Source organism: Nerophis ophidion, linkage group LG24 (assembly GCF_033978795.1).
Source record: "Nerophis ophidion isolate RoL-2023_Sa linkage group LG24, RoL_Noph_v1.0, whole genome shotgun sequence".
Classification (NCBI taxonomy): domain Eukaryota; kingdom Metazoa; phylum Chordata; class Actinopteri; order Syngnathiformes; family Syngnathidae; genus Nerophis; species Nerophis ophidion.
Genome location: NC_084634.1, coordinates 8,973,983 through 8,987,739, shown reverse-complemented (window position 1 = coordinate 8,987,739; position 13,757 = coordinate 8,973,983). Strand labels below are relative to the sequence as shown.

The window sequence follows — 13,757 nt, the reverse complement described above, 5'->3', positions numbered from 1 at the left end:
AGCAACAAGGGCCTTGTATCTGTCCCATTTAAAGCCAGAAAAAGTCCGGACAATTTTTCATCATGATTGTGCAATAAGAAGCGGGAGGTAAAGCTAGCAGTTTATGAAGCGACCCAAATGTTGATGAAAATCAGGCTTTTTGTGGCACTAAACAAGATTAGGTGTGTTGCTTCATTTTGGTCGGTAATATTACTTGTGCAACACACTAGTTAAAGTTCCAATGATTGTCACACACACACACACACACACACACACACACACACACACACACACACACACACACACACACACACACACACACACACACACACACACACACACACACACACAAACACACACACACACACACACACACACACACACACACACACACACACACACACACACACTAGGTGTGGTGAAATTTGTCCTCTGCATTTGACCCATCCCCCTGATCACCCCCTGGGAGGTGAAAATGACTATTGAAAAGTAAAAAGGTATAATTGTTACTTTACCAAAAATGTAATTGAACTACTAATGGAATTACTCCTCAATAAATGTCATTAATTACTATGGAAAGTTATTAATTAGTTAATAAGAAAATAAAAATTAATATCTGGCATATGCAGTAAAGAGACGTTTCATGAGAGCAGGGCGCATAAGTGGGCGATTGAAAAGACGGTGCCTGTCACGCGCTTAGAAGTAGCAGTATTTTAGCGCAGCTATCTTTGTTAGCTTAGCAGCATCGAGAGCTCTGTTGAATATTTTCCCTGGATTATGTTACCTCCGGTTCATAAAGAGACTGAATGTGCGTTGATGGCTGTCATATCAAAATGTCAATTTTTTTTTTTTTTAATCATTAAAGTTTGTGTAAGTCTAAAATAAATATCAATGTTTATTTATATAGCCCCAAATCACAAATGTCTCAAAGGACTGCACAAATCATTACGACTACAACATCCTCGGAAGAACCCACAAAAGGGCAAGGAAAACTCACACCCAGTGGGCAGAGAGAATTCACATCCAGTGGGACGCCAGTGACAATGCTGACTATGAGAAACCTTGGAGAGGACCTCAGATGTGGGCAACCCCCCCTCTCTAGGGGACCGAAAGCAATGTATGTCGAGCGGGTCTAACATGATACTGTGAAAGTTCAATCCATAGTGGCTCCAACACAGCCGCGAGAGTTCAGTTCAAAGCGGATCCAAGACAGCAGCGAGAGTCCCGTCCACAGGAAACCATCTCAAGCGGATCAGCAGCGTAGAGATGTCCCCAACCGATACAGGCGAGCGGTCCATCCTGGGTCCCGACTCTGGACAGCCAGTACTTCATCCATGGTCATCGAAATAAATAAATACATAAATTTCCCTTGTGGATCATTAAAGGTACAAAATGCGGCTGCTAGACTTTTGACAAGAACAAGAAAGTTTGATCACATTACGCCTGTACTGGCTCACCTGCACTGGCTTCCTGTGCACTTAAGATGTGACTTTAAGGTTTTACTACTTACGTATAAAATACTACACGCTCTAGCTCCAGCCTATCTTGCCGATTGTATTGTACCATATGTCCCGGCAAGAAATCTGCGTTCAAAAGACTCCGGCTTATTAGTGATTCCTAGAGCTCAAAAAAAGTCTGCGGGCTATAGAGCGTTTTCCATTCGGGCTCCAGTACTCTGGAATGCCCTCCCGGTAACAGCTCTAGATGCTACCTCAGTAGAAGCATTTAAGTCTCACCTTAAAACTCATCTGTATACTCTAGCCTTTAAAAAGACCTCCTTTTTAGACCAGTTGATCTGCCGCTTCTTTTCTTTCTCCTATGTCCCCCCCTCCCTTGTGGAGGGGGTCCGGTCCGATGACCATGGATGAATTACTGACTGTCCAGAGTCGAGACCCAGGATGGACCGCTCGTCGGGACCCAGGATGGACCGCTCGCCTGTATCGGTTGGGGACATCTCTACGCTGCTGATCCGCTTGAGATGGTTTCCTGTGGACGGGACTCTCACTGCTGTCTTGGAGCCACTATGGATTGAACTTTCACAGTATCATGTTAGACCCGCTCAACATCCATTGCTTTCGGTCCCCTAGAGGGGGGGGGGTTGCCCACATCTGAGGTCCTCTCCAAGGTTTCTCATAGTCAGCATTGTCACTGGCGTCCCACTGGATGTGAATTCTCCCTGCCCACTGGGTGTGAGTTTTCCTTGCCCTTTTGTGGGTTCTTCCGAGGATGTTGTAGTCGTAATGATTTGTGCAGTCCTTTGAGACATTTGTGATTTGGGGCTATATAAATAAACATTGATTGATTGATTGATGAAAGTTTGTCTAAGTCTAGCTCTAAGTCAGGGTGTTGTCGGACTGTTGCGTTGATCGACTTGCTGTTCATTATTCCCTCCAAGTAGTAGTGTGGATGTAAAAGTAACAATGCTAATAACCCTGTTGTTACACGAGTATTGTGTCTTTTATGCTCGAGCTACGAAAGAAAGACGGAAAAAGACGACTTCTTTCAGTCAAATATTTACTGACACAGCACTTTCTGTCACCCCCAGTGTCCAACAAAAATGATAAAAGTCTAAATATATATACATACTTCAAAAAAAAAAAAAAAATCGAAGAGAGCGATTTTCATATATCAAACTCTCATTAAGATGCTAACAAATCTAAATAAATAATTTCTTCTGTATAAATCTTGGGTTCCATTTAATCAAGCTAAGTGCTCGTGTTCTGTTAGGAGAACGGAACTTTCCGCCAGCGTTTGTTGGAGAACGTCAGGCAGGTGAAGAGTTAAAGACGGCCGCTCGACCACGTTATTAAGCACTGGAAGCGAGTTGTTTATTGACAAGGTGAAGCCTCCCGTCTGTGGTATGGCGAGCACGTCAAGGGGGGTCGAGCGCAGGTCAGATCCTATTTTAACGCTAATTAAAAGCTCCTGTGTCGTTCTGACGCCGCCAACGGAACCCCCTCGTTACCGCGACCATGCTCGAGACCCGTCTCGTGTCTCCGCCGTCCGCCGTGGTGGTTGTCGCAGCGTGTAAACGTGGAAAATGTGCAAAAGTGGACCCCGCCGGGACAGGGGTGGGCGGCGGCTAGAAGGCGTCGTCGTAATCGTCGCAGCCGTAACCTGCGGGAAGAAAAAAAAAAACCTTCCCGTCAAAGTCCGACGAGCTTCACGAGCAAATTGAGAACGTCTTCAGAGTTCTACTTCAATTCCATCGATTGGGATTGCACCTGCAGACAGGAAGTAGAAATGCAATTGTGTTGTATATCACACTGATATAGAACAAGTTTAACACTCTTACTAATATGCGCCACACTCTGTGAACCCACACCAAACAAGAATAACAAACGCATTTCGGGAGAACATCGGCTCTGTAACACATTATAAACGCAACATAAGAATTACCCAGAATGCCATGCTTCCATGACTCTTGGCTATATTATACACCCCGCTAGCACCAAACGCCGCCCCCCCTCTCCGTGCGTCCGTTGAGGTGGGCGTGTATAATATAGCCAAGAGTCATGGATGCATGGCATTCTGGGTAATTTTTATGTTGCGTTTATAATGGGTTACAGAGCCGATGTTCTCCAGACTTGTGTTTGTTATTCTTGTTTGGGGGCTTCACGGTGGCAGAGGGGTTTCTGCCTCACAATACGAAGGTCCTGCAGTCCTGGGTTCAAATCCAGGCTCGGGATCTTTCTGTGTGGAGTTTGCATGTTCTCCCCGTGAATGCGTGGGTTCCCTCCGGGTACTCCGGCTTCCTCCCACTTCCAAAGACATGCACCTGGGGATAGGTTGATTGGCGACACTAAATGGTCCCTAGTGTGTGAATGTGAGTGTGAATGTTGTCTGTCTATCTGTGTTGGCCCTGCGATGAGGTGGCGACTTGTCCAGGGTGTACCCCGCCTTCCGCCCGATTGTAGCTGAGATAGGCGCCAGCGCCCCCCGCGACCCAGAAAGGGAATAAGCGGTAGAAAATGGATGGGATGGATTCTTGTTTGGTGTGGGTTCACAGAGTGTGGCGCATATTAGTAAGGGTGTTAAAGTTGTTTGTATCACAACCTACAGTGTAAAAGGTATGGCTGTTGACCAAGTATGCATTGCAATCTCGTATGAGAAGCAGCGAAATGGTGTAAAGGTGGGCACGATGACACGTTGTAGAGGAGTGGTCCCCAACCACCGGTCTGCGGCCGCAGAATAATTTTTCTTTTTTTTTTATCAAACTAAATTTTTTACTGCATGCCATTGGTAAGCGCAGGGGTGAGAAGAGGTTTTAAAACTATTAGCGCCTGCTTACTTTTACCGCATGCCTTCAATAAGCGCAGAAGTGAGAAGAGGTTTTAAATCAATTTGCGCCTGGGAGGCTATTCAAGGAAATACAGTATATTGTGATATTGGAGTATACGTTCTCACGCAGTTGCTTTTAGCTGCGGGTATTGTTACACATTATTACACTAAAATGGATACATGGATGATACAGCAGAGGATTGGGAGAATGTCATGTGGTCAGATGAAACCAAAAGAGAACTTTTTGGTATAAACTCAACTCGTTGTGTTTGGAGGACGAAGAATACTGAGTTGCATCCCAAGAACACCATACCTACTGTGAAGCATGGGGGTGGAAACATCATGCTTTGGGGCTGTTTTTCTGCTAAGGGGACAGGACGATTGATCCGTGTTAAGGAAAGAATGAATGGGGCCATGTATCGTGAGATTTTGAGCCAGTGAGAGCTTTAAATGGTTGACCAAATACTTATTTTCCACCATAATTTACAAATAAATTCTTTACAATTCCTACGATGTGAGTTCCAGGATTTTTTTTCAAATTCTGTCTCTCACAGTTGAAGTGTAGCTATGATGAAAATGACAGACCTCCGTCATCGTTTTAAGTGGGAGAACTTGCACTAAATACTTTTTTACCCCACTGTACATTATGTTCTGCTTGGATAAATAAATTAAGGGACAAACGGTAGAAAATGGATGGATGGATACATGTTTTTTTATCTAAAACTGTCAATAAAATTAAAGTGCAAATGAAAATACCACCGCAGTCATATTTTTTGCGCTTAAGAAAATTTGCGATGAATTTCACTCCGGTTGTTTGATATTGTCATTACTGCCACCAGTGGTGGAAAAGTGTATTACAACTGAGTACCGCAGCTGAAAAAACACACATATTACATTTTAGGGGGCGCTCGCCCTATTGTTAAGAGACACTGGTATATTTTATATGCCAGCAACGTGCCGGCAACCATCTTTTTGCAAAGAAACCAAAAAAAAGTTTTGCTGTTTTTGTCTCCCACACGTGAAAAGCCGGTATGTGAAAATAACGCATACATTAATCCGGTCCCTGGTGGAAATAAGGTTGGGGATTAAATCCATGGCGAGTTACGGGTTGATCGGGGTTAATGTCGATTAAAAAATAAAGTAGACGTAAATATTACTGATCATCAATCAATCTTCCCGACGACGCCAAAAAGACTTTTCCTGCAGGATTTAATTAACCAGTTTTATGGCGGCAAAGTCAGAGAACTTTAACTCGCCCTTGCCCGAGAGGTTAGCTCATTAAAAGGCAGTCCTAACGAGCGCGTGACTCGCTGCCCGCCGCATTTGCATGGCCGTGACCTTCCACTCACCTTGACCGCCCATCAGTTCCATGGCGCTGACGCAGGTCTCCTCCTCGTCCTCGTCCTCGTCCTGCGCGGCGCCCTCCTCGTAGACCACCGGGCCACTCTCGACCAGCACAGAGGACGGAGCGGGGGCGGCTGGCAGGGGGGCGGGGCCAGAGGGCTGAAAGAAACGGGGAATATTGCAAGAGATAGTTTTAATATTTTTTCTCGCCGCGTCCTTCAATGAGAGCTGATATTTGCGTTGTGTCGCTTCACTGTTAATAATAAACACTGACGGTAATAAACACTGTTAGTAATAAACACTGTCAAAATTAAACATTGTTAGTATTAAACACTGTTAGTAATAAACATTTTCTAAATTAAACATTGTTAGTATTAAACACTGTTAGTAATAAACATTTTCTAAATTAAACATTGTTAGTAATAAACACTGTCAAAATTAAACACTGTTAGTAATAAACACTGTCAAATTAAACACTGCCGGTAATAAACACTGTTAGTAATAAACACTGTTAGTAATAAACATTGTCAAAATTAAACACTGTTAGTAATAAACATTGTCAAAATTAAACACTGTGAGTAATAAACATTGTCAAAATTAAACACTGTTAGTAATAAACATTTTCTAAATTAAACATTGTTAGTATTAAACACTGTTAGTAATAAACATTTTCTAAATTAAACATTGTTAGTAATAAACACTGTCAAAATTAAACACTGTTAGTAATAAACACTGTCAAATTAAACACTGCCGGTAATAAACACTGTTAGTAATAAACACTGTTAGTAATAAACATTGTCAAAATTAAACACTGTTAGTAATAAACATTGTCAAAATTAAACAATGTGAGTAATAAACATTGTCAAAATTAAACACTGTTAGTAATAAACATTGTCAAAATTAAACACTGTTAGTAATAAACATTGTCAAAATTAAACACTGCCGGTAATAAACACTGTTTACTAATAAACACTGTCAAAATTAAACACTGTCAGTAATAAACATTGTCAAAATTAAACACTGTTAGTAATAAACCTTGTCAAAATTAAACACTGCCGGTAATAAACACTGTTAGTAATAAACACTGTCAAAATTAAACACTGTGAGTAATAAACATTGTCAAAATTAAACACTGTTAGTAATAAACACTGTCAAAATTAAACATTGTTAGTATTAAACACTGTTAGTAATAAACATTTTCTAAATTAAACATTGTTAGTATTAAACACTGTTAGTAATAAACATTTTCTAAATTAAACATTGTTAGTAATAAACACTGTCAAAATTAAACACTGTTAGTAATAAACACTGTCAAATTAAACACTGCCGGTAATAAACACTGTTAGTAATAAACACTGTTAGTAATAAACATTGTCAAAATTAAACACTGTTAGTAATAAACATTGTCAAAATTAAACACTGTTAGTAATAAACATTGTCAAAATTAAACACTGTTAGTAATAAACATTGTCAAAATTAAACACTGCCGGTAATAAACACTGTTTACTAATAAACACTGTCAAAATTAAACACTGTCAGTAATAAACATTGTCAAAATTAAACACTGTTAGTAATAAACAGTCAAAATTAAACACTGTCAGTAATAAACATTGTCAAAATTAAACACTGTTAGTAATAAACATTGTCAAAATTAAACACTGTTAGTAATAAACATTGTCAAAATTAAACACTGCCGGTAATAAACACTGTTTACTAATAAACACTGTCAAAATTAAACACTGTCAGTAATAAACATTGTCAAAATTAAACACTGTTAGTAATAAACCTTGTCAAAATTAAACACTGCCGGTAATAAACACTGTTAGTAATAAACACTGTCAAAATTAAACACTGTGAGTAATAAACATTGTCAAAATTAAACACTGTTAGTAATAAACACTGTCAAAATTAAACACTGTTAGTAATAAACATTGTCAAAATTAAACACTGTTGGTAATAAACATTGTCAAAATTAAACACTGTTAGTAATAAACACTGTCAAAATTAAACACTGTTAGAAATAAACATTGTCAAAATTAAACACTCTTAGTAATAAACACTGTCAGAATTAAACACTGCCGGTAATAAACACTGTTAGTAATAAACACTGTCAAAATTAAACACTGTTAGTAATAAACACTGTCAAAATTAAACACTGTTAGTAATAAACATTGTCAAAATTAAACACTTTTAGTAATAAACATTGTCAAATCAAACACTGCCGGTAATAAACACTGTTAGTAATAAACACTGTCAAAATTAAACACTGTTGGTGATAAACATTGTCAAAATTAAACACTGTGAGTAAAAAACATTGTCAAAATTAAACACTCTTAGTAATAAACACTGTCAAAATTAAACACTGTTAGTAATAAACATTGTCAAAATTAAACACTGTTAGTAATAAACATTGTCAAAATTAAACACTGCCGGTAATAAACACTGTTAGTAATAAACACTGTCAAAATTAAACACTGTTAGTGATAAACATTGTCAAAATTAAACACTGTTAGTAATAAACATTGTCAAAATTAAACACTGCCGGTAATAAACACTGTTAGTAATAAACTGTCAAAATTAAACACTGTTAGTAATAAACATTGTCAAAATTAAACACTGTGAGTAATAAACATTGTCAAAATTAAACACTGTGAGTAATAAACATTGTCAAAATTAAACACTGTTAGTAATAAACACTGTCAAAATTAAACACTGTTAGTAATAAACATTGTCAAAATCAAACACTGCCGGTAATAAACACTGTTAGTAATAAACACTGTCAAAATTAAACACTGTGAGTAATAAACATTGTCAAAATTAAACACTGTTAGTAATAAACACTGTCAAAATTAAACACTGTTAGTAATAAACATTGTCAAAATTAAACACTGTTGGTAATAAACATTGTCAAAATTAAACACTGTTAGTAATAAACATTGTCAAAATTAAACACTCTTAGTAATAAACACTGTCAAAATTAAACACTGCCGGTAATAAACACTGTTAGTAATAAACACTGTCAAAATTAAACACTGTTAGTAATAAACATTGTCAAAATTAAACACTCTTAGTAATAAACACTGTCAAAATTAAACACTGCCGGTAATAAACACTGTTAGTAATAAACACTGTCAAAATTAAACACTGTTAGTAATAAACATTGTCAAAATTAAACACTGTTAGTAATAAACATTGTCAAATCAAACACTGCCGGTAATAAACACTGTTAGTAATAAACACTGTCAAAATTAAACACTGTTGGTGATAAACATTGTCAAAATTAAACACTGTGAGTAAAAAACATTGTCAAAATTAAACACTCTTAGTAATAAACACTGTCAAAATTAAACACTGTTAGTAATAAACATTGTCAAAATTAAACACTGTTAGTAATAAACACTGTCAAAATTAAACACTGCCGGTAATAAACACTGTTAGTAATAAACACTGTCAAAATTAAACACTGTTAGTGATAAACATTGTCAAAATTAAACACTGTTAGTAATAAACATTGTCAAAATTAAACACTGCCGGTAATAAACACTGTTAGTAATAAACTGTCAAAATTAAACACTGTTAGTAATAAACATTGTCAAAATTAAACACTGTGAGTAATAAACATTGTCAAAATTAAACACTGTTAGTAATAAACATTGTCAAAATTAAACACTGTTAGTAATAAACACTGTCAAAATTAAACACTGTTAGTAATAAACCTTGTCAAAATTAAACACTGCCGGTAATAAACACTGTTAGTAATAAACACTGTCAAAATTAAACACTGTGAGTAATAAACATTGTCAAAATTAAACACTGTTAGTAATAAACACTGTCAAAATTAAACACTGTTAGTAATAAACATTGTCAAAATTAAACACTGTTGGTAATAAACATTGTCAAAATTAAACACTGTTAGTAATAAACATTGTCAAAATTAAACACTGCCGGTAATAAACACTGTTAGTAATAAACTGTCAAAATTAAACACTGTTAATGGGCCCTAGTGTGTGAATGTGAGTGTGAATGTTGTCTGTCTATCTGTGTTGGCCCTGCGATGAGGTGGCGACTTGTGCAGGGTGTACCCTGCCTTCCGCCCGATTGTAGCTGAGATAGGCGCCAGCGCCCCCCGCGACCCCGAAAGGGAATAAGCGGTAGAAAATGGATGGATGGAGTAATAAACATTGTCAAAATTAAACACTGCCGGTAATAAACACTGTTAGTAATAAACCGTCAAAATTAAACACTCTTAGTAATAAACATTGTCAAAATTAAACACTGTTAGTAATAAACATTGTCAAAATTTATACTTTTAGTAATAAACACCTAATATTAAACACTGTTAGTATTAAACACTGTTAGTAATTAACATAGTCAAAATGGAATACTTTTAGTAATAAACACTGTTAGTATTAAACCCTGTTAGAATTAAATACTGTTAGTATTAAACACTTTTAGTAATAAACACTGTTAGTACTAAACACTTTTAGTAATAAACACTGTTAGTATTAAATACTGTTAGTATTAAACAGTCAAAATTAAATACTTTTAGTAATATACACTATTAGTATTGAACACTGTTAGTAATAAACAAATAGTATTAAACACTGTTAGTAATAAACATTGTCAAAATTAAATAATTTTAGTAATAAACACTGTTAGCGTTTAACACTGTTAGTAATAAACATTGTCAAAATTAAATACTTTTAGTAATAAACACTGTTAGTATCAAACACTTAGTAATAAACAATTAGTATTAAACACTGTTAGTAATAAACATTGTCAAAATCAAAAACTTTTAGTATTAAACTCTGTTAGTATTAAACACTGTCAAAATTAAACACTTTTAGTAATAAACATTGCCGGTAGTAAACACTGTTAGTAATAAACTCTGTTAGTAATAAACAGTTAGTATTAAACAATGTTAGTAATAAAGACTGTTAGTAATAAACATTGTTAAAATTAAATACTTTTTAGAAATAAACACTGTTAGCATTAAACACTGTTAGTAATAAAGACTGTTAGTATCAAACACTTTTAGTAATAAACATTGCCGGTAATAAAGACTGTTAGTAATAAACATTGTCAAAATTAAACACTTTTAGTAATAAATACTGCGGGTAAAAAAACACTGTTAGTAACAAACAATCTTAGTAATAAACACTGCCAGTAATAAACATTGCCAATAATAAACCCTTTTAGGGCAAAATGTGTTAGCAATTTGTCACCACCAACTGTGTGTGTGTAGTGTCCGTCATTTTAACCACGATTCATTTGGTCAAAGTTTCTTAAAACCACAACACCCTTTTTTTTCGCAGAAAAATGGAAGTTGAAAACCAAAATGATCGACTTCCTTTTCGTTTTCAGGTATGTGTTCCTGAGACTTTCAATTAGTGCGTCCTGTCATGATGTTAATTGTGCTACACGAAACTGGGGGAAGGGGCTCATTTTTCCCCCCTCATTTTAAAAGGTGGCGCTAGAGAGCGAATTTTGAAAAATGGCTTATTCAGAACCCCCAAAACATAACATTTTTCGCCATACCTGACGGGCCTGCAAAATACGGGGACTTTTCGTGCATTTTAATGGGCCTCAAAAATGTGTCCAAATGTATAGAAGAAATTACACAATTTCAATAGGGCCCTGAGAACATATTTATCTATTTTCTATCTATGTTCCCCTTTGGTCCGGATGACACGATGTTGAATATTTCCAAAAACAATTTGAAATGTGGACTCGTCAGACCACAGAACACTTTTCCACTTTGCATCAGCCTATCTTGGATGATCTCGGGCCTGGAAAAGCCAGCGACGTTTCTGGATGTTGTTGATAAATGGCTTTCGCTTTAAGTAGTAGAGCTTTAACTTGCACTTACAGATGTAGCGACAAACTGTATTTAGTGACAGTGGTTTTCTGAAGTGTTCTTGAGCCCATGTGGTGATATCCTTTAGAGATTGATGTCGGTTTTTGATGCAGTGCCCTCAAAGGGATCGAAGGTCACTGTCATTCAATAATGACAGCTTACGTGGAGTGATTTCTCCAGATTCTCGGAACCTTTTGATGATATTACGGACCGTAGATGTTGAAATCCCTAAATTTCTTGCAATTGCACTTTGAGAAACGTAGTTCTTAAACTGGGCTTCACGGTGGCAGAGGGGTTAGTGCGTCTGCCTCACAATACGAAGGTCCTGCAGTCCTGGGTTCAAATCCAGGCTCGGGATCTTTCTGTGTGGAGTTTGCATGTTCTCCCCGTGAATGCGTGGGTTCCCTCCGGGTACTCCGGCTTCCTCCCACCTCCAAAGACATGCACCTGGGGATAGGTTGATTGGCAACACTAAATTGGCCCTAGTGTGTGAATGTGAGTGTGAATGTTGTCTGTCTATCTGTGTTGGCCCTGTGATGAGGTGGCGACTTGTCCAGGGTGTATCCCGCCTTCCGCCCGATTGTAGCTGAGATAGGCGCCAGCGCCCCCCGCGACCCCGAAAGGGAATAAGCGGTAGAAAATGGATGGATGGATGGATGGATGGTTTTCTGAAGTGTTCCTGAGCCCATGTGGTGATATCCTTTAGAGATTGATGTCGGTTTTTGATACAGTGCCCTCTAAGGGATCGAAGGTCACGGTCATTCAATGTTGGTTTCCGCCCATGCCGCTAATGTGGAGGGATTTCTCCAGATTCTCTGAACCTTTTGATGATATTATGGACCGTAGATGTTGAAATCCCTAAATTTCTTGCAATTGCACTTTGAGAAACGTTGTTCTTAAACTGTTTGACTATTTGCTCACGCAGTTGTGGACAAAGGGGTGTACCTCCCCCCATCCTTTCTTGTGAAAGACTGAGCATTTTTGGGGGAAGCTGTTTTTATACCCAATCATGGCACCCACCTGTTCCCAATTAGCCCGCACACCTGTGGGGTGTTCCAAATAAGTGTTTGATGAGCATTCCTCAACTTTATCAGTATTTATTGCCACCTTTCCCAACTTCTTTGTCACGTGTTGCTGGCATCAAATTCTAAAGTTAATGGTTATTTGCACAAAAAAAAATGTTTATCAGTTTGAACATCAAATATGTTGTCTTTGTAGCATATTCAATTGAATATGGGTTGAAAATGATTTGCAAATCTTTGTATTCCGTTTATATTTACATCTAACACAATTTCCCAACTCATATGGAAACGGGGTTTGTACAATAAAAATACATATCTATTCTATTCTATTCTATTATATAAACTACTAAACAAGGCTTCCGGAAAGGGGTTAAAAGCGTGAAGGGGCGTGGTAGCGATGGCTTCGTTTGCATCGAACAACTCGATCCCTTTTTAGAAGCAACCATCCATCCATCCATTTTCTGCCGCTTATTCCCGTTCGGGGTCGCGGGGGGCGCTGGCGCCTATCTCAGCTACAATCAGGCGGAAGGCGGGGTACACCCTGGACAAGTCGCCACCTCATCGCAGGGCCAACACAGATAGACAGACAACATTCACACACTAGGGCCAATTTAGTGTTGCCAATCAACCTATCCCCAGGTGCATGTCTTTGGAGGTGGGAGGAAGCCGGAGTACCCGGAGGGAACCCACGCATTCACGGGGAGAACATGCAAACTCCACACAGAAAGATCCCGAGCCTGGATTTGAACCCAGGACTGCAGGACCTTCGTATTGTGAGAAGCAACCAAAAAGTGGCAAAATCTAAGATAGGGGTCACCAACCTTTTTGAAACCAAGAGCTACTTCTTGGGTACTGATTAATGCCAAGGGCTACCAGTTAGATACACACTTAAATAGCTAGAAATAGCCAATTTGCTCAATTTACCTTTAATAAATAAATCTATATATATAAAAAAAATGGGTATTTCTGTCTGTCATTCCGTCATACATTTTTTTTCCTTTTACGGAAGGTTTTTTGTAGAGAATAAATGATGAAAAAAAACACTTAATTGAACGGTTTCAAAGAGGAGAAAACAAGGAAAAAAATGACAGTTAAATTTTGAAACATAGTTTATCTTCAATTTCCACTCTTTAAAATTCAAAATTCAACCGAAAAAAATGAAGAGAAAAACTAGCTAATTCGAATCTTTTTGAAAAAATTCCAGTCCATGATGGATCCAACACAATAGTGAGAGTCCAGTCCATAGTGGATCTAACATAATAGTGAGAGTCCAA

The 13,757-nt window shown here is 37.7% G+C and overlaps 1 protein-coding gene across 2 annotated transcripts in view; it reads right to left on the bottom strand.

The window, feature by feature from the left end:
• Nucleotides 1-2,476: 2,476 nt before the first annotated feature.
• LOC133541952 (transcription factor IIIB 90 kDa subunit-like) overlaps nt 2,477-13,757 on the bottom strand; it is a 277,169-nt gene continuing 265,888 nt past the window's right edge. For both annotated transcript variants that reach the window (XM_061885688.1, XM_061885689.1), the window contains exons 18-19: nt 5,610-5,763; nt 2,477-3,096 (exon numbers count right to left, since the gene is read on the bottom strand). The gene's annotated coding sequence lies outside the window, so the exon portion shown is untranslated. The remainder of the gene's footprint in view (nt 3,097-5,609; nt 5,764-13,757) is intronic.